This window comes from Stylophora pistillata, chromosome 2, assembly GCF_964205215.1.
Source record: "Stylophora pistillata chromosome 2, jaStyPist1.2, whole genome shotgun sequence".
NCBI classification, from domain to species: Eukaryota; Metazoa; Cnidaria; class Anthozoa; order Scleractinia; family Pocilloporidae; genus Stylophora; species Stylophora pistillata.
In genome coordinates, this window is record NC_142520.1 from 21348292 (window position 1) to 21367961 (window position 19670).

Below are 19670 nucleotides of genomic sequence, written 5' to 3' on the forward strand. Positions count from 1 at the left end.
TGCAATTAAGTTAAAACATCTCACAGATTTCAACAGTATTCTATTTGATTGACAGGTGACATCCAATTTGTCACGCTTTCCATGCTCATTTTACAACTTATGTAACATATGCAACTTTCAAATGCCTCATTGGCAATATAATGAGTTGAAAACTCTGTAAAATATGCTAGGGTATTTTCCCCTACCAATATACACCTTACTAAGGTTCAGTTGCACCAAAAAAAGATAAAATTTGTGATGAGCAAGCTGGATAGAGTGTCACACAACACCCAAACTCAATGACAACAAAAGATAATTGTCTGAATTAAGTGCAGTTTAATTAACGAAAAACCCAATTACATGTTAAAACTTGGGCTCTCAAATATATCAATCACTTAAATGATCACATTCAGCAGTGTGCCACCTCTGAAAACAATTACGATCAAGTTGAAGGCAGAGGGGAATATTACAAACTGCACACTGCCAGGGGGTTTTCATTTGCTTCTTGTCAAACTCATAAGATAGCTTACAATTTTTTCTGCCCAAAGAAGCCTTAGTGGATTTATTGTCAAGTCCCTCTGGTGAAATGGCTACTGGACAATGATCAACACTACAATTATACTTCCTTGGACGGCCAGGTCCAGGTGAAGGATTCTGTACCATTTCACTCCTTGATTTCAGCTGAAATGAAAGAATCATCCAATATTGCGACCAACGGTCTGACCATAAGTGAAATGGTGTGCATGGAAGACACATTAAAAGTTTTTTTTTTTGGTCAAAAATTAGAAGATAGTGAGTCTTGTTGACTCTCATTCCCATAACTTAGCTTATTTGGATTTTATGTGGCACCAACACATCGTTCGGCCGTTCAAAGTGCGAGCTACGGTCGACTATGCAGTCGTACAGTTGTATTTTCAAAACTCGCGCCGTGTAACTTCGGCTTACATCCTCAAGCCCCTTGCACACATCGGTTGGCTGAGCCTTCAGATTATTCCCATTGAAACTAGCGGCGTGATAAATACTGCATGCGCAGAATTTTCGCTGTCAATGGCTCTAAGTAAGTGCGATTAGCAGCCAGAATTTCACAACTCTAGTGGTTGTTCGGCAACATTCTTAGCTGTCGCTGCTCGAAGGATATTTATTGTGAATTTTGTGCGTTATGGCTGACGGAAATAACCCATCTATGCGCAAGAAAAAGCGTCCAACAGATCGAGGTCTTCAGTTCTCTTTCAACAGAGAGCTTCCTCAAGAGAGCAGACTTCTTGGCATCAAGGTACGCGTCAAAATGGCAAAAGGTGCGCTAAATCTAACAAAAACAACCTCAAGTACACAGAATGCGGATCTGATGGAGGCTCTTCTGTTAGCCTTTGAGGAGAAAATGGAGAGGAAAGGACTGACATCGAGCCAACTGAGCTTATCTTCAACTGGAAGCACAGCTAATCCGGACTCCTCTCTTGTTTTTACACCATCTACCACACGGTTTTCTTTTCCTTTAGCGTCTTCCACTCCATCTTCGTGTATTTCTTTGCCTTCCTCTGATGCTGCTTCTCCAGTTTCCCCTCCACATGCAGAACATACACCACAAAGAATGCAGATCACCGCGCCTTCAGCAGAGAACGACCCCATATACATGGTGTATCTCTTCAGCGAGGAAGCTCTGCGAACTCTGTATTTTTTTTTTTTTTGTAACACTCTCTCCACAGCATGCTGTTACTATGGAAAACTCATTGATTGCGATTTACTAATCTTCAATCGACAAAGTCACGTTGTGTCCGTAACAGTTTCATGTGTATGTGGAGATTCATTCAAAGTGGCTCTCCTCCTCTATCATGGGAGGATCTCCTCCAAAGTACTATGTAAATTTGAGGTAAGTACCTTTTCGTTTTCTGCCGGAGATTTTCTGAAATTCGCTCTCTCTGTATTCTTGAGTTTTGTTGTAACTGGTCACTTATCTGCCTCTGTTTTTCATAGATTGGCAAGGCACTTTCTCTAATCCCCCTATGTTGTATTTCTTCTTGCAAGCAAATGGCAGTCAATAACAGTTTACAGGAAGTTAAATGATGATCTCTCCACAAAAATACCTCAAATGGACTGAGCAGTTTTTTATTTGGTTTCTCTCTTACCTGAATTCTAAGATACCTCTTTTTTAAATTACTTCAACAGTCTTGAAAAAGCATTGTTATGCAAACATTGTGAATAGGGTTTCCAATGAGTCCATGTCTTCTGCCCAGGAAGAAGTGACAAAACACCCCTGGTTATGTTGTAAATGGAGAGGTACAAGTTGATTTCAATTTTATTTTGTCTTTGGCCACATACTTATACACCAGTCTTAGAGTATGGGAGGTGCATGCATGAGTTTTGTTCAATTGTTCCTTGTTGCAAGCCAGGATCTCTGCAAGCAGTCAGTTTGATGCACGGGATCTAGTAGACTTCTGCAAAGTTCTGCTGACTAGTACATCTAAGCATACAATATCTGATATCAAATTTTAAACCCTGAGAGATTTGTGAGTACAGAAATGTGTTCAATGTTATGTTTTGATATCTACCATTTCTTCCTGTAGTGTGTTATTACAGATGCAAGGCATGATTAGAGTAGATCAGCAGCACACACGACGGTGTCAGCCCTTTCTTTCTCGTAAGATGCTTTTCAACTCTTTGTATGATATGTTGAACCTTGATACACTCAATGCTATTCGTAAAAATATTTTTATTTTTACTGATTCTGTTTAGAACCAAAAAAGTTTTAGGAGTCGTAAACTGGAGTAGGGATAGTGAAACTTCAGCAGTGAGCCGTGAAGTCCCTATGAAGAAAAAGCTGCTGACTTTTCTAACCGAGACCCAAGGTACAGTACATTTGCGTCCTCAATAATATCCTACCATTGATGTAATATGAGTATGGAGGACAGAAAATTCCTTTATAGTGTGACTAAAGTAATTCTTTTTTTTCTTTGTTTATTTATTTCTGATATGTACTTCTGCGCAAAGAAGAGTCCACTCGGTGAGCAAGAATTTCATGCTAATCTGCTGATTGTTGCTCACCATTAACAGGTAATTTGAATGACTGTTTATTGAGAGAATGTGTAGTAGTCATAAGGTACAAAGAGTTTTTCTCAGGTTACACCTTCAAAAGAACGATTTCACGAAACCAAAATTACGATTATTAATTTTTGTTGTTATGTACACATTGTGTTATGTAATTCCGACAAGACATAGCATAATTCATAGACTCAAAGACTACACAATTTTCTGTAAAAATGGAAAACCAGAAGCATTATACTTACTATTATTAATACTGATCTATTAATTTGTTTTTCTATAAGTCTCTTTATTTATGACTCAGGAAAATCATGCCAATTGCCATGCAGAGTCACAGTGCAAGCAGAATGGCGACCTAATGAGCAAAAGGTTTTAACTAGACCTGAAGCTGTAGCTGCATATAGGAAAGCCATTATAGGCACCTCAATATATAGACATATAGCGGGTAATTAATAAGCACATGCTATTGTATGTTTTCCTTTCTTTGCCCGAAAAAGTTTGCCTTTTCCAAATTAGCGATGTTGCAGTAAAGGCCTTGAAAGAGTTGCAAAAAATTCATGTTCCAGTTACAGAAAAAGCCGCTCAAAATCTGTTACCTTCTGCAGTGTAGGGAAACATACTGGATTGAATCTCTCCATTCAGTGGTTCTCATTAGTTTTATGCTTCTAAGCGGATCCATTATGGGGATGACACCTTCAACATGCACATGGAACCAGCCATTCTTGATTGGTTAAAAGAGTTATGGTGTTGTTAACTCTGCACAATTGCTTTGGCACCTTTTGAATGCTATGCTTACTCTTTCTTATTGACTTATTTCTCTTCCAGAATGAAAATTTGAATACAGAAGTATTGTCTCTGCAGATGTACCAACATGCCAGGCATCCGAATCTTCCGGCAGAGATCAGGGTGCTTACTGCAAGAACATTCAAATTCAGGGAAACCATCTGATCTACCTTTTTTAATTTAAATAGCTGATGTCCACTCCGCTTACTAGTGATTCTGACTTCATGTGATAACTTTAAATGGGCACCCAAATGTCTTGTAAAAGATGTGAGGTAACCAGGAAAGAATAATTACAGCAACTGCTGGTACTAAGTAGTGAAGCATTCATGAGTATTAGGTATTACTCAAGGGAATTTCCATGCAGTTTTATTGAGGTTTCCACCTCTTAATTTTCTTTTGACTGTACATGTTTCATGAACTTATTCAATTGTTATTTATAATATTTAATTGCTCTCCTTGACATGGGCATCTGTGTGAGAATTTCCTTATTCCCTTTTATGCCCCGTGTAAGGAATGCCTGGAGGGTTAGGAAACCTTGACCTCACATCTTTTATGATGCAATTGGGCATCTTTTCCCGCGCTGCATTAACTTGGTCCCCAAGTTCCACGTTTCTAGCCTGGTAAACAGGGCCTTTTCAGAGCCCACACTTCTTTAGAGACCTCCAGTAAGTCTATAATCTTTACGACGTCGCACGTGATTTTCTCTGTGTGCTTTTCTATGCTAAAGAGCTTTTTTCAGTCATTTATTTCACATTGGATAAAGCTTCTCAACCTATTTTCTTTATACTGAGTGGCTATGACCTTTCACTTCCATGGCAGGAAAAAGAAAAATCAGGCTTTTTGACTGACTGCTCCACGAAACAACTCGTCTACGTTAGGTACACTATTGGATGGGGCATGGGATTTTTTGGCTGCCAATGCAAGCTATGAAACCCTTGACCACTTTCATAAATGGCTGCTGGATTAATATTCTTTTCTTTAAATTTAAATTAGCCTTTCTGGCCTCGCTTAAGATAATGTATTCTTTTGAATTTTGTACTGGAGAACGAGGCCAGAAAGGCTAATTCAAATTTAAACAAAAGAATATTCATCTGGCAGCCATTCATGAAAGTGGTCTATGAGGGGCCAATTTCTTCAGGGTATTTCTGAGAGAGCCATTAATGATTATCAATATTCAGAAGATGTACTGAAACAGTCCATGCCACTTAAATATAATTATAAATCTTGTCTGTAAAACACAAAGTTAATTTTATTAATACTGAAAAAGAAGTCTGGCTGCTATGTAACATTAAATGTATTGGATTTCACTTAAGGTTACCCAAGCTCAGTTTCTCAGATGATAATGTTGACAAGTTTCTTAAAAGTTTAGACATTGGTCATGTCACACAGATCCCAGGGGCATCAGGTGTTTCTTGCACAGTCACTGGCCTGGTGTTTATGATTATTGATTTGCACATGAGAGTTCCCCATCTTTCTTGTAAACTTGTCTGGTTCAATGAAAATGAAAATCATTTAATTTTTTAGTTTTCAGATGATGGAGCTACTGAAACAAATGAGCTGACAATGTCAATTGGAAGTATGGTGTGCTGGAACTTTGGTGATCAGGTGTAAGTGTAAAAGAGAAAGATCAAATAATGCATGACCTCTGAAAGCAGCTCACTGAAGAGATGAAAATGTTTTAAGGTAATGTTTTGACTGTTTGTGATAAAGGGTGCACTGTTGAATTTCAGCCAGGAGCAGGCATGTCCTGGCAAAGCTGGGCTGCTAATGAACTCAACCAGGCAGCTACATATCCTTCTCCAAATGCAAATGTTCATAAAGGAAACATGAACACTATGGGGGTAGTTTTGGAGTGAGTAAAGATGACACCTGAAAACTTTGCACTAAGGAAATGAGACCCTCTAATACTGAAAAGGTAAACAATTTTCTTGCCTCTCTTCCCCCAAACCTTTCAGAAAAAAAAAATAGATATTCCAGAAAGTTACAGTTCACGGCTAAAAATAGCATCCAACAGTTTGGTCTTCCTAGGATTGGGCATTTTCCAGACAGGTTAAGGCCAGAACCCATGCATTGTAAGATCAATGCCTGGAAACATTATATTGATCTCCTGTACTTAGAGGCAGTGGGAAGTGGCAAGTTTCATCCTTTTGTTTCTGCTCTGGGAGCACCTATAGGGAATAGAGACTCTTTTGAGGGTTTCTGGTACAGACAGTGTTGGGGAGCGTGCTAGGAAGCAGGGGATGTTACAGAAATCAGAGGCGGACCCAAAGCAATACCTGCAGAAGAGAAGTTTTCCTCATGTAAGGCATACAATCAGGTAGGGAGGGGGGGGGGGGGTGTGTGAACTAGGATACTGGACTTCAAGAGTAAAAGAACATTTTAGTGATGAAGCTAGAACAGGTATAACAAGTTACCAGTTAGGCTTATTGGCAATCAAGCCATTGCATTGACTTGATATTACCATTACCATTATCATAGGTGAGTATCTGAAGAATGCAGGGGGACTTTTTAATAGAATAGAGACCAATTCTGCCCAGGTTGCAGAGATGGAAGAAATGTGTAGTATGTATTTTAACTTGGTGTCTTTACTTTTTTCATCCAGTTAAACAGATGTTGCATAAGCACACAGGAGATGCTTTCAGCGGTGATGTAATGCGAAAGTTGCATAAGCACGTGTAGGCTAGATCACGAGGTTGTAACAGGAGACGCGTGGGAGATGATAAATTAGTTTTTGTGTGTGAGAGCAGAAATTAAGAGAGACATTGTGAAAACTAGGAGGAGAATAAAACAGGATTTGTTAAGGACAATTTTCGAGTACGTGAGTTAGAGTGTACCCCATGAGTTTGGTACATTTGTTGTGTTAATGTCACAACATGGACAGTTGGATATACCATTCTCTATCATGCAAATTTGGTGTTTACAAGGTATAGGGTGGGTTATGGCATTGTCTCTTTGCAGGCTAAAGAGGCCAAACATTCTGGAGTGAGGGAAGATTTGACCTTAACTAACCAGTCAAATGTAAGCACCACCACTGGTAAATGGTGGCAAGTAATGCGAAGTAATTATGTTCGGTCATTTTACCTCCCAGAACATTAACCAATGCCCTCTTCTTATACCTCACACTACCAATGATGTTCTCCACCACACTGTTACCAACCAAATGTTTGCAATTGTGGTGGAAATAAAGAAAATGATCTGCTCAGTTGTCAAGTTTGTTTGTCTAGTATTGACCTGGTGACTTGTGCAAGCAGCAGAGGCGCGACAGAATCAGTGAGTGTGCACTAAAACCCATTGTCTGCAAACAGTGCAATACTCACTTTGCTGATATGTTATCACTGTGGTCTCATTTAAAGTTCTGCAATGCCACTGAGGTAAGAAGTGTAGCTATCAATCCAACTTTGATGACAGTACCTGGTTTAAAGGAAGCTTTACATAACAACCTTTTAATAACAACCTTTATTTATGTGTCAAATCTAAAATAGCAGTTATACAACCACTAACTGGGGACACTAAATACTACCTAAAAATTTAAGAAATTTAAAAATAAAACAATATATATGTACAATTTAAAATCTAACCTAAGTCTTACATAAAAGGCAGTTTTCACATTTACTATCAGTCAATTTAGAAACAAGGTCTATTCTACGTATGTTACATTTAAAAGATGATATGGATGTCAGTTCTCTTACATTTCTTGGTACAATTGCCCATATTTTGGGTCCCATATATCTAAGCGAATGTTTTCCAAAAGTGACAGTATTAAATCTAGGTATACCAAAATCATTATTACGCAGTGTGTACCTAAGTTGTGGAATTTGAAAAAGGCTACATATGTAATTAGGAGATAAATTGTTCTTTACCTTATACATAAGAATGGCTATATCCTGTAGTCTTCTGTTCTGCAGTGTACTTAGGTTAGCCATGTCTAATAATTTATCATAACTACTCCCCTTATCACAGTAAACTGCCCTAAGTGCCCTTTCTTGAATACGTTCCAATTTTCTAGTATCACTCGCCCTACAAAAATGCCAGACAAGATGGCTGTATGTTAAATACGGAAGAATGGCTGCCTTAAACAACTCTACAATAGTAGAGGATTAAGCACTGCAGGTAATAAGGAAATTCTAGTTAAGCGCCTTGAAGGTGCATTGGCTTGGGAAGGGTGGTTGAATTATTTTTTAAATCAACAGTTTAAATCTCCCAAAATATTTGATGTGAAGTGTATTTTTCTTGGTCAAGTTGGTGCACGATAAGGCACACTTACTATGAGAATGATAACTAAGCTCTCAACAAATTCTGTATACCAGTAATGTGAGTAATATGCCTACTAAATAAGAAAAATATTTTAAGATTGGTGCAGAATTGTTTAAATTAGCTATATTTGCTAGACAGGTTAAACCTGTCGGAATACAAAAGTACTGTTGTCACTGATATCACTTGGTATGCACTGATATATTACATAGAAAACTTTACAAACCCAGTTTTTTTTAACTGACTTTCATTTTAGAGGCAGGGTTTCTGCTCTAATATATTTACAGAATTTTGTACTTAAAGGTTTGACCACTAAACCCTTTACATGCTAACAACAGTATCAATATCCTCCATACTGTTCTCAATACATTTTCCAAGGTGCTGACAAGAAGAATTTGTCTAACAATCAAGAGCTTCTTTAGTTAGTAATTATTTCCTTCTTTCTTGTGACTTTATGTTTAATTTGGGTTAATATTTTAAGAAGAAATTAGCTGCTGGTCACTGTTAGGGGTCAAAGGGTTAATAACTAATGACTCAGCATTTTGCTTGTTATGTTGACACAATGCATTTGTTTTAGTAATGGATTTCTCTTAAATAAAAGCTACAAAAGGTTGCAGCTTGAAAGTTTTGTAACGTTGCTAGGAAACGAGGCTACTCTTGCCCCAGGACCAAAGGAAGGGAGCGGGAAAATCGGGTCGGCCATCTTGAGTTGATGTAGTGTCGCCATCGCTAATTGTATTAAAGGAGGTTTATTAAACGTTACAGTTTTAAGACCAGGATGAAGTCTTCATAGATAAATGAAATTTGTATTTAAAAGGAGTATAATTCTCTATACTGATAGGATAATTGCACAGATGAATCAGACATACTGTGAGTCAAATAATTAACAAGCTTTTAGCTGTTATGTTTAGGTAAAACCATACTTCTATTTATTTACTCCAGTGTATTTCTTTCTACTAGATATAAAGATTAAATTTTAAAATATATACTTGTACCAATAAACATATTTCCTTCAGAACTTTGTTTCAGATTACATTCAGGGTTGTAATTCTTTTACTATATGAAAGTTTCGTGACAAGGTCTTACCAAACATTAGCAAGTCTTGCTGTTACCTAAGTAACTGTCAAGCTAGATCGTATTCAAATTCAATAGCTTTTGTAAATTTGAGTCTTTTCCAAATCCTTCTCGATCATAGCGCAGCACGTAAAATGAGGTACCCATTCATGTTTCACTGAATAAATTATTTGAAACGACGTAGTTTGCGTGACAACAATAATTGACTCGCCGCTGTAGCTTTGAAGCACGCAACTATCCTAAGGAAATTTCTCGAAGTGCCGCTTCTTGAGAAAATTCGTCCCTTAAATCTCGCCGGAGACCAAATTTGTCTGCTGTGTCGAGCCTTTGGAAACTTAGCGTGAGTTTCTCACCATTCTTGGTCTCTCATCCCATAGTTGGGCTTATTTTCTCCAAAACGAACTCTCCTTACGCATTTTTTCTCCGCAGAAATCTTCATCTTGGTATTCCAAAACCGGTCTCCTCTCTCTGTTTTGTCCTCCAAGCCTAAATGCCTTAATCATAGTTTGTTTGATATGTTCGCGCTGTCATTATTTGCCGCCACTTTTGAAGAGGCCCTTACTTTTCGTGCCAACTGCCGCTGACGATTTCTGCGCCAGCGCGCATCAGAGCTGCGAGAGGAATACCCTAGGCAACTGACCATCATTTGCTTGGGTGCTAGGAATTCATCTACAATGACTGATCTGCGCTTCAATATTTATGATTTCCATGCCCCATATCCTGAACCACCTGTGCCGGATCTGCTATGATTCCACTGTTTTCTCCTATTTTAAATTTGTCTTCTAGGAAGGCCTACTGCTTAGCACTAAAATGGGAAGCCTTTCTCGAAGATCGCAATGCCCAGCTCTGCGGTAGCGCCTGAATTCTTTACTCTGCAATTTCAGAAGTGGCAATATAGGTCTGTGCACTAGATCCTTCTTAATGTTTTTCAAAGGCATCTTTGCCTTGTCGAGAAGCGAGTGCCTTTCCTCTGTAAATATGCACTTGCCGTACTGTAAACGCCGCAACACTTTGCAGTGGTGCTAAAAAGTACTCACGCATCCTTCAACTTAAAAAGAAAAAAAGATCGGCGTGTTTGTTGGCAATGGATGCAACTTCTCTTCTTAAACCATGTCTTCTGTCTTTTCTTGAAGGGGAGACTGCTTTTTGTCAAACAAAAGAATGTTTTAGAATTCTCCAAAAGAAAAATAATTGTCGGGAAAGACTGAATCCCTCTCTGAACCCATCAGTTTGAACAAAAAAAAAAAAGAGAGGATAAAAATATGGCCATAAAAAAGGACTATAGATAACACGCGTGAGAAATTAACATTTGGTAAAAGTGAGCAAGAATTATAAGGAAAGAATGCCAGTGTTTGTGATAACTGACGTTTGCTTTGCAATTGTGGCCCAAGACATGAGTGTCCGCATGTCGTGTAATCCGAGAGAAGCAGAAGGCAGTTCACGACAACATTTCGTGAAGCGAATGCCCAATCTATTTTTGGCGCTAATGCATGGTATGTACAAACTCATTAACAATACTAAAATTAGATTGTAAATATGGCAAACATATTGATTTTACGGTTCGTTACCAGTTTCAAATTGTATCCGTATCGTACAGGACGCTTTTGCACTTCTGCACTTTGGCTTGTTTTGTTTGTAAAATAACCGCTAACATTTTGAATATCAGGTAACCTGACCAACATAAACGATGAAAGTTGAACTAAATTAGCTTTCTATCGAGTGTAAAAACTATTTTCGCCCCCAAACGGCCTGGTGTCTTTTCAACGCGCGAATTGTTAATTTTTCACCTCCAATTGCGTGAAAAATGATGGCGTATTTTGACCGCCGTATCAATTTTATTTGGGGTCCTAAAATTTCGTAGTCTTGAGTAGCCCAAAAATTCTATTGGATTTTTGTGAATAAGAAGCGTTGTCCCTCGCTGGATTAACTTGGTATAACCCCATGCCATGTACCAAGGTGCGATTTGATCAACTCAATTTAGCCATTTCTTTGTCCGCCTAAATGAGTGGAATAGTGAAAAAAAAAAAACAAAAACTGCCCAAAAACTTACCTAATTAACTGTCATGCTAGATCGTATTCAAATTCAATAGCTTTTGTAAATTTGAGTCCTTTGCAAATCCTCGATCATAGCGCTACATGTAAAATGAGGTTGTTACCCTTTGATGTTTTACTGAATAAATAAATTGAAGCGGCGTAGTTTGCGTGACAACAATAACTGACTCGACGCTGTAACTTTGAAGCACGCGACCATCCTCAGGAATTTTCTCCAAGTGCCGCTTCTTGAGAAACTTCTCTCCCTTAAATCTCGCCGGAGACCAAATTTCTCTGCTGTGTCGAGCCTTTGGAAACTGAGCGTGACTTTCTCACCATTCTTGTTCTCTCATCCCATATTTGGGTTTATTTTCTGCAAAACAAACCCTCCTTACGCCTTGTTTCTCCGCAGAAAACTTCACCTTGGTATTCCAAAACCGGTCTTCTCTCTCTGGTTCATCCTCCATGCCGAAATGCCTTAAACATTGTTTAATGTGTTCGCGCTGTCATTATTTGCCGCCGCTTTTGAAGAGGTCTTTAATTTTCGTGTCAACTGCCGCTGGCAATTTCTGCCCCAGCGCGCATCAGAGTCGCGGGAGGAAAACCCTGGGCAACTGACCATCATTTGCTTGGGTGCTAGGAATTCATCTACAATGACTGATCTGCGGCTTCATATTCATGATTTCCATGCCTCATATCCTGAGCAACCTCTGCTGGATCTGCTATGATTCCAGTGTGTTCTATTTTAAATGTCTCTTCTAGGAAGGCCTTCTGCTTAGCACTAAAATGGGAAGCCTTTCTCGAAGACCGTAATACCCAGCTCTACGGTAACGCCTGAATTCTTTACTCTGCAATCTCAGAAGTGGCAATATAGGTCTGTGCACTAGGTCCTTCCTGATGTTTTTCAAAGGCATCTTTGCCTTGTTGAGAAGCGAGTGCCTTTCCTATTTAAATATGCACTTACCGTACTGTATAGGACGCAACACTTTGCAGTGGTGCTGAAAAGTACTCAAGCATCCTTAAACTTAAAAAGAAAAAAAGATCGGCGTGTTTGTTGGCAATGGATGCAACTTCTCTTCTTAAACGATGTCTTCTGTCTTTCTTGAAGAAGAGACTACTTTTTGTCAAACAAGAGGATGTCCTAGAATTCTCCATAATAAAAGTCACTGTCGGGAAAGATTGAATCCCTCTCTGAACCCATCAGTTTGAACAAAAAAAAGAGAGAGGATAAAAAGATGGCCATAAAAAATGACTATAAATAACGCGCATGAAAAATTAACATTTGGTAAAGGTGAGCAAGAATTATAAGGAAAGAATGCAAGTGTTTGGGGTAACTGACGTGTGCTTTGCAATTGTGGCCCAGGACATGAGGGTCCGCATGTCGTGTAATCCGAGAGAAGCAGAAGGCAGTTCACGACAGCATTTCGTGAAGCGAATGCGCAATCTATGTTTGGCGCTAATGCACGGTATGTACAAATTCATTAACAATACTCATATTAAAGTGTAAATATGGCAAACATATTGATTTTATGGTTTGTTACCAGTTTCAAGTTGTATCCGTATCGTACAGGACGCTTTTGCATTTTGGCTTGTTTTGTTTGTAAACTAACCGCTAACATTTTGAATATCAGGTAACCTGAGCAACAGAAACGACGAAAGTTGAACTAAATTAGCTTTCTATCCAGTGTAGAAACGATTTTTCGCCCCAAAACGGCCTGGTGTCTTTTCAACGTGCGCATTGTTGATTTTTTACTTCCAATTGCGTGACAAGGAATAGCGTATTTTGACCTCTGTGTCAGTTTTATTTGGGGTCCTAAAATTTTGTAGTCCTGAGTAGCCCAAAAATTGTATTGGATTTTTGTGAATAAGAAGCCTTGTTCTTCGCTGGATTAACTTGGTATAACCCCATGCCATGTACCAAGGTGCGATTTGACCCTCTCAATTTTGCCATTTCTTTGTCCTCCTAAATGAGTGGAATAATGAAAAAAAAACAAAAATTGCCCAAAAACTTAGTTCGCGACGGACGTTTGTAAATACGTGTTCTTTCCATTGAGAAAATCGCTGGTCACATTTATCGTTTCGTTTATTCTCCAGCGACGTTCAAGTTGTTGGTTAACTAGACCTAGTGAAGCTGACACGAGTGCCACCAAATCGATTTTACCGCCGTTCGCGTAAAATCAAAATGCAATGGAACTTACAGTTTTTTGTCTAAAAAGAATTCATCCAGACGTATATTCTGCCAAAGCTGGAGGATTCTCAATTTTTTCATATTGCACACCTCCAGGCGCTATTTACGGAGCGCCGCTCTTAATTAATTAAGTTTAATTTGATCTACGAGCAAATTCGGCCGAAGTCCGGCGCTCACCATGTAAAAGTTTGTTTAGAATGATGCTATTAAATTTTTATTACTTTCTTTGTATTTATATCCGAAGTTATCACCTCAAATTTCTGAAAAAAAGGAGCTTCTCCCTGTTCAATGTTGTACACTTTTCTCATCCACAAAATATTTCTATTAGATTTTAAAAACAATTTTCAACTAAAAGACTTCGAAAAAGGACAAAATGGAAATAACACACCAGACCCTATTGCACTCTAACTCTAGCGCATTCCTTAATCCAGTTTAACAGAAATATAAACAACAGTAAATGATAAGATTCAAGTACGGTTATAGGGAACCGGATGTCCTCTATAAAGGTCTTAGAGAATCCGTGGGGGTTCGTGAGTTATCTAACACCGTCCTGTATTTTTTGATAATGTGCAGAGAAAAGAGCTGAGGTGTTCACCACTGGTATTTTGTTACTTAATTGAGATAAAGAAACGTGGTTCAGAGACACTAGCATATGGGGTCTGGATTTAGGAAGGACTAGTGCACTGGATTCGTACCTCCAAAGTCTTGAACTTTTTTTTCAGATCAACAAGATTTCTAAATTTCGCGTAGACCGTGACAATGTTTACCGTGATTGCACTGTAAGTTTAACTGACTGGCTCATTTAAAATGAATTGTCACTATAGGTGTCACCAGGTTGTTTTTTGTTTTTTTGCTTTTTGTGTTTTTTTTATTTGGTTGTTTGTTTGTTTGTTTTTTTCATTCGTTCGTTCGTGTAAAGAAGAATAAACAGTAGAAGTCTGAAACACAGCCTTGAACACTGAACTACATAGAACATTCTTGACTTGATAAAGAGACTACTTAAAGAAGAGGAGAAGTGTCTAACAAATTCCCTTACAAATTATTCTTTGATAATCCATTTTTGCGAACGAATACAATGCATGTTTTAGAGGAAGTTTCTTAGTCTATATTTTAGTGCGGCTTTATTGGGACATAAGCAATGATATACATGAAATATGCAATATAACCCACGCATTCAAATGTCTGTTTTTAAGGTGGGATTTGACTTGTTCCTCTTACACCAATATTAAGAAAGACCTCAAACTTATAGCCAAGACAGCCAGGTATTGCTACTGAAAATGCCTGATGGTAATTTCTTCAACTGGTTGTGCTGCAGCTTCCTGCCAAAGTTTAGTATATTTAGTATCAATTACATAGTATTTGACAACAAAGGTCGGAGAATAAATATGCTTGAATCTATTCCTCATGTACTGATACGAGGGCCTAAAACATACACTTCATCAAACCAATGTTGTCACTGATTTGATACCTCCATTTTAGTCTAACATCTCAAGGCACCAGAGAGGATAACAAGCTATAACCTGTGACTATGAATTGAGATAAATTGGATTTTTTTAGCTCTGAAAACAACTTCATTCTTACAAATGATTTTCACCCTCTTCCTATTACCTATTGTTGTAATACACAAGGCTTGACATTACAAACTGTCATGTATGGTAGTCCTCATAATAATGCAAGCGACACTGAGTAGAGGATAAGGGGTGAGTAAATTAACAGCAATCGGGTTTGGAGTGGAAAATATTGGATTTTTCATATAAAACGTATATTGAAAATAGTTTGTTCAAGATTACATAAAACCTGTTTTATTGTGCACGCACGGATTCATATGATACGATCAGGCTTATTTCGTAAGACAGGGAGGCCGGAATAAAATCTGTATCTCTGTTGATTGCCCGGTAAGCCACAACGACAACTCATTACGGACGACAGTTTACAGGAAATCGACACGCACCGACAGATTACTAGACGAGTCATCCTACAACCCTACATCACACAAAACCACAACTATCAGAACTCTAACACGACGCGCACAACTAGTATACGACTCGACAAACAGCTTATCCGACGAGAAAAAATACCTTCACCGTGTTTTTTCGAGGAACAACGACAACAACGACTTAAACCGACGAAACACTCACGCCCCACTACCACTACCGAAACAAACGACACCGCAACCCCTACGACTACAGCAACCATACCTTAAATAAAAGGCATGTCTGAAAACATCTCGCGCATCTTACTACCCTTCAATATTCGCGTCGCCCACAAACCTATCACCACACTACGTCAGCTACTAACCAACGTTAAAGACAAAGACGAACCGAGGAACAGACAGGGAACGATTTATAAGATCAATTGTTCCGACTGCCAGGCCTCCTACTTCGGTGAGACTGGCAGAAACCTCACAACAAGACTGACTGAACACTGACGGGCGACGAGGAAAGGTGATGTCAGCAATCACATTGCTGAACACCATCGACTTACCAACCACAACATTGACTGGGACTCTGCGCAATGCCTAACCTACAGCACTGACTATTTTCAACGACTGACTCTGGAAAGCTGGTTTACTAACTTAGAACAGACTCCCCTAAACAGATGTCAACAACTACACGCTCCATACAAACGACTCATTCACGACATAAACATCACAAACGACCGAAAAATAACGACCTAACTTAACCGACAGATCGAAACTGACCAATCACGACCGACTCACGTCAATTGAGTCTTACAGCCAATAACATCACGGCAAAACCAACCGATCATTTTACACGAACTGCAATAAGAACATTCTACTGACACAACAATCATTCACTTGACTCTGATGATGACTTCCGCACAGGTTGTCGAAACGTCAGTCATTACCACCGATAACAATCCTTCTCAGGACTACACTCACCCGGACGATCAGACTACACCTTCACATGAAAATAGATTTGTTGAAGATTAAATGAAACCTGTTTTATTGTACATGCGCATGCACAGATTCATATGATACGATCGGGCTTTTTTCGCAAGAAAGACGGAGGGAATAAAATTTTTATCTCTGCTAAGGAATTAGCCGAAGCTGTTAAAATCAAAAGAAAGCTGACATAGTAGTCTGCATATTTTATGATTAGTGATGTCCGCTTCTAAGGGTGGATAAGAAGATTATTCGAACACGGATTTGTCTAAATCAGAACAAGCAGAAAGTTTAAAAGTTTCAAATATGGCTGCTATCATATTTTCTTCTATCCTGGGTTTTTTTTTCCGCTATTCGTTTTGAACAATTTTCTTTAAATTCACGCCTGAATCTAAACAAAATATTTCTGGTTCAATATTAAACACCTTTTTAATAGGTTGAATGTTTCTATCGCCCCGCGCAAAATTAAAACTTAAAAGTAAAAGGCTTGGAAAACAACAAAATGACTTATAATAAAAGGAAACAAGGTAACCAAGCTCTTCTTACACTGTAAGTTAAAAGTCTGAAAAAAGTGTAATCAAGAAGCTTTCCTATTGCCAACTATCGTTTCTTTTGCCCAAGCATTATCGGGGCCACTATGTTGCATTCTTTTTGGAAAACAAGTAACCTTTTTCTGCTCTGCCAACCGCAAAATTCCCCTTCTCCACCCCATACGAGTTTCTCGAGCCAAATGATTGGTGATCTTTTTTTCCGTGTCCTCTGAAAACTCCGATACCAAAAACAACTAATCTTCTCACGCTGTATTTTTTTCGGTCATCACTTTAAATACTTTTTTTAGCAAGTAAGGAAATATTATTCAAAAAATTGTTCGCATTGTAACCAAAACAAAATATCCCACGCGGTATCACTGCTCTAATATAATATGAAAGTTGTAACATTTGATGATATTCTACTAGATATATACACTGTAAGTGTCATTGCTCCTGATTATATGTACTTAGGCTGACTTTAAGTTGAGAAATGAAAATGTTATTAAACAATATCTCTTATATTACTAATTATATTCTTCTCATGCGAGTCTCAGATAGGTTTATTTGATTTAAATTGATTCTCTTTTTACCATAGTCACCTTTGTTCTTGTAGAATTTAAAGTCTCAAATAGTTCTTACGTATATATTTCGTCACAATATATCTGAAGCGTTATTCATTAGCGTAATTCATTTTTTATTGGTAGGGATATTAGTCTACAGCCTCTTTTCCTTTCAACCTTCCGCCCATGCTCCCTAAAAAATACTTTGAATCCACAGCAGAAAGAAGATTATCATTCATTTCATTTCTTAGCCTGGTAACCCGTAAAGCTTTTTACCGCGAAAAGGACGTTAGGGAGTTTACGCCGGCAGAATCAAGCGGAAGTGGACGAGTTTCCTCCCCCCTAGGATGGAAGAAATAAGCCTCCAGTGGCTACGCAACTTTCCATATCCCGCCTCCTTCCTCCCAACCTAAAACTCGAAGGGTAACTAGGCTAAGACTCTGTTGGCTGGGTTGATATACATGTATCATAACGATGGTCTGATTGGAGACTGCAAAGTGTGGCCTTATCTATCAATATTCTATTTTAAACAATAGTAATCTTTTCTTTTAACCTTGGTGAATATGTCTGATCATTTCAGTGTAGTAACTGTTACAACTATCTCTTCAACACTTTCGTTTTCCCTGTGCATTGTCCTTTTACATTGCCTGTAGGATTAAAATTAGGAGGAATAGGCTTCATTTTTGACTTACAGGTTCTGTAGGTTGGTATTGTTCATGAATATCTCTTTTGGTAAGTCCTCCAACTGGTTGTTCTCCAAGTACCTGTCAACAAATGATGGCAGTTAGTTTGTGTAACGAGCGTTCAGCTGCATTGCTGATATAAATGCATTATCGTTATCATCAATACCTTCAAGTGGTGAGAAATGTTTTGGGTAAGAAGGAAAGCTACTGATACTGCAAGAGATTCATATTTTGAGCCAAACGTGTCCACTGCATTATTACATTTCGTTGATCGCGCGGAGCCGATATATCAGACATCCATCCATGTAACATGTATTAGCCATTGGCCAATCTTATTTTTGAGAATCCACAGGGCGTTCGTGCTTTATTTGGTGGCATTTCCTTTAGCATTAAGAAATGAACTGAGAACACAGTCGTTTTGTCAAGGAGCATTTGAAACAGTGTATCAATTTTTGGTAATAAGGTGCTGCGCAGTAATTCAAAATTAAAAGCCTAACCTTGTGGAAAGGAAGCTTTTTCTTTGCCATTATGAAATGTAAGGAGAGATAATTTTTTCGCAATTTTTGTAATTTTGTCAATTAATTTACAAATGTCATTATGGCCCAGCCAAAGACCAGCGCCTGGTAACGATGACTGAAGCTAGATCAGGTAGAACCTGTGAATACATCACAGCGTCGGTGTGTTGATAATATATTTTTGTTTGGACATTTCGTTTACGCCAATTTGTTATCCCTTAATTTAGAACTTTTAGAAGTTTTCGGGGTTTTCATTTAAGCCGAATGATCTGGTTACTTTACTTATCGCTGTTTGGTCTCTTGATAGTTTGGTTAGATTGACGTCTCCGTGTTTAGTTAGTGCTTTTTAGATAGAAAATTATAGTTAGAGTTTTAGTCCAGGATAAGACACCGTGTAATCATGATCCTTTTTGGAATAAAAGACAAGTGTAGATCGTAATTCTCGATAAAGTAATCACGATCCGCGAGCAACAGTAAGCAACAACTTGTAATACACTCAGGACCTACGGATTTGCATGCATATATATCGCATGTATTTAATCTATTCTAGGATATGCAGTTGGTTTTTTGGTTAAGAGTAAGTGTGTAACAGACGCGAGTAAACGCTCTTCAATTTAACCGCAGTGTACTACACTTTATTCGCACAATACTTTGGTAATTTCTTCAAGTATAGATTCCAGTTCTCCGCTTTGATATAAGAACGCTCCAAAGAATAGGATAAAAAAGAAAGAGAGAAAGTTTCTTTGTTTGACGGTCTATCGCATATGTGTGTATCAAGCCAGGAATCGAGATTCAATTCTAGCCTAAAAAAGAAACATTTGCAGCAAGAATGATTTTTCTGTTAGCTTTTGTATGATATCTCCTTGATATATCAGTCCGGAAAGTACTGAAACTACAGTGAATTTTATTTCAGGCCTACATGTATCTAGAATATAGATTTTCCTTTGGTCGGAGGGCACATTTATGCAAGAGTATTTTCTTATATTTCCTGACGAGAATTTATGACACATTCTAATAATGAGTAATTATTTGTAATTTGACCAAGTAGATAAGGAGGTCATGTGCAAGAGTGTTCACCCCAAGTTTGCAGATTTAAGATAGCGCATACGGTTACGATAATCTCTACCCTTGTAAT

The 19670-nt window shown here is 38.3% G+C and overlaps 1 long non-coding RNA gene and 2 pseudogenes across 1 annotated transcript; all 3 read left to right on the top strand.

The window, feature by feature from the left end:
• The first annotated feature begins 819 nt into the window (after positions 1-819).
• LOC148737729 (uncharacterized) lies at positions 820-2148 on the top strand (annotated as a pseudogene).
• A 344-nt stretch (positions 2149-2492) lies between these two features.
• LOC148737730 (uncharacterized) lies at positions 2493-6605 on the top strand. Its single transcript, XR_015996455.1, has 6 exons — positions 2493-2614; positions 2710-2822; positions 2968-3027; positions 3320-3460; positions 3841-6115; positions 6401-6605. It is a non-coding gene; the product is annotated as an uncharacterized LOC148737730 (long non-coding RNA).
• A 34-nt stretch (positions 6606-6639) lies between these two features.
• Positions 6640-9067, top strand: LOC148737731 (uncharacterized; annotated as a pseudogene).
• Positions 9068-19670: the final 10603 nt, after the last annotated feature.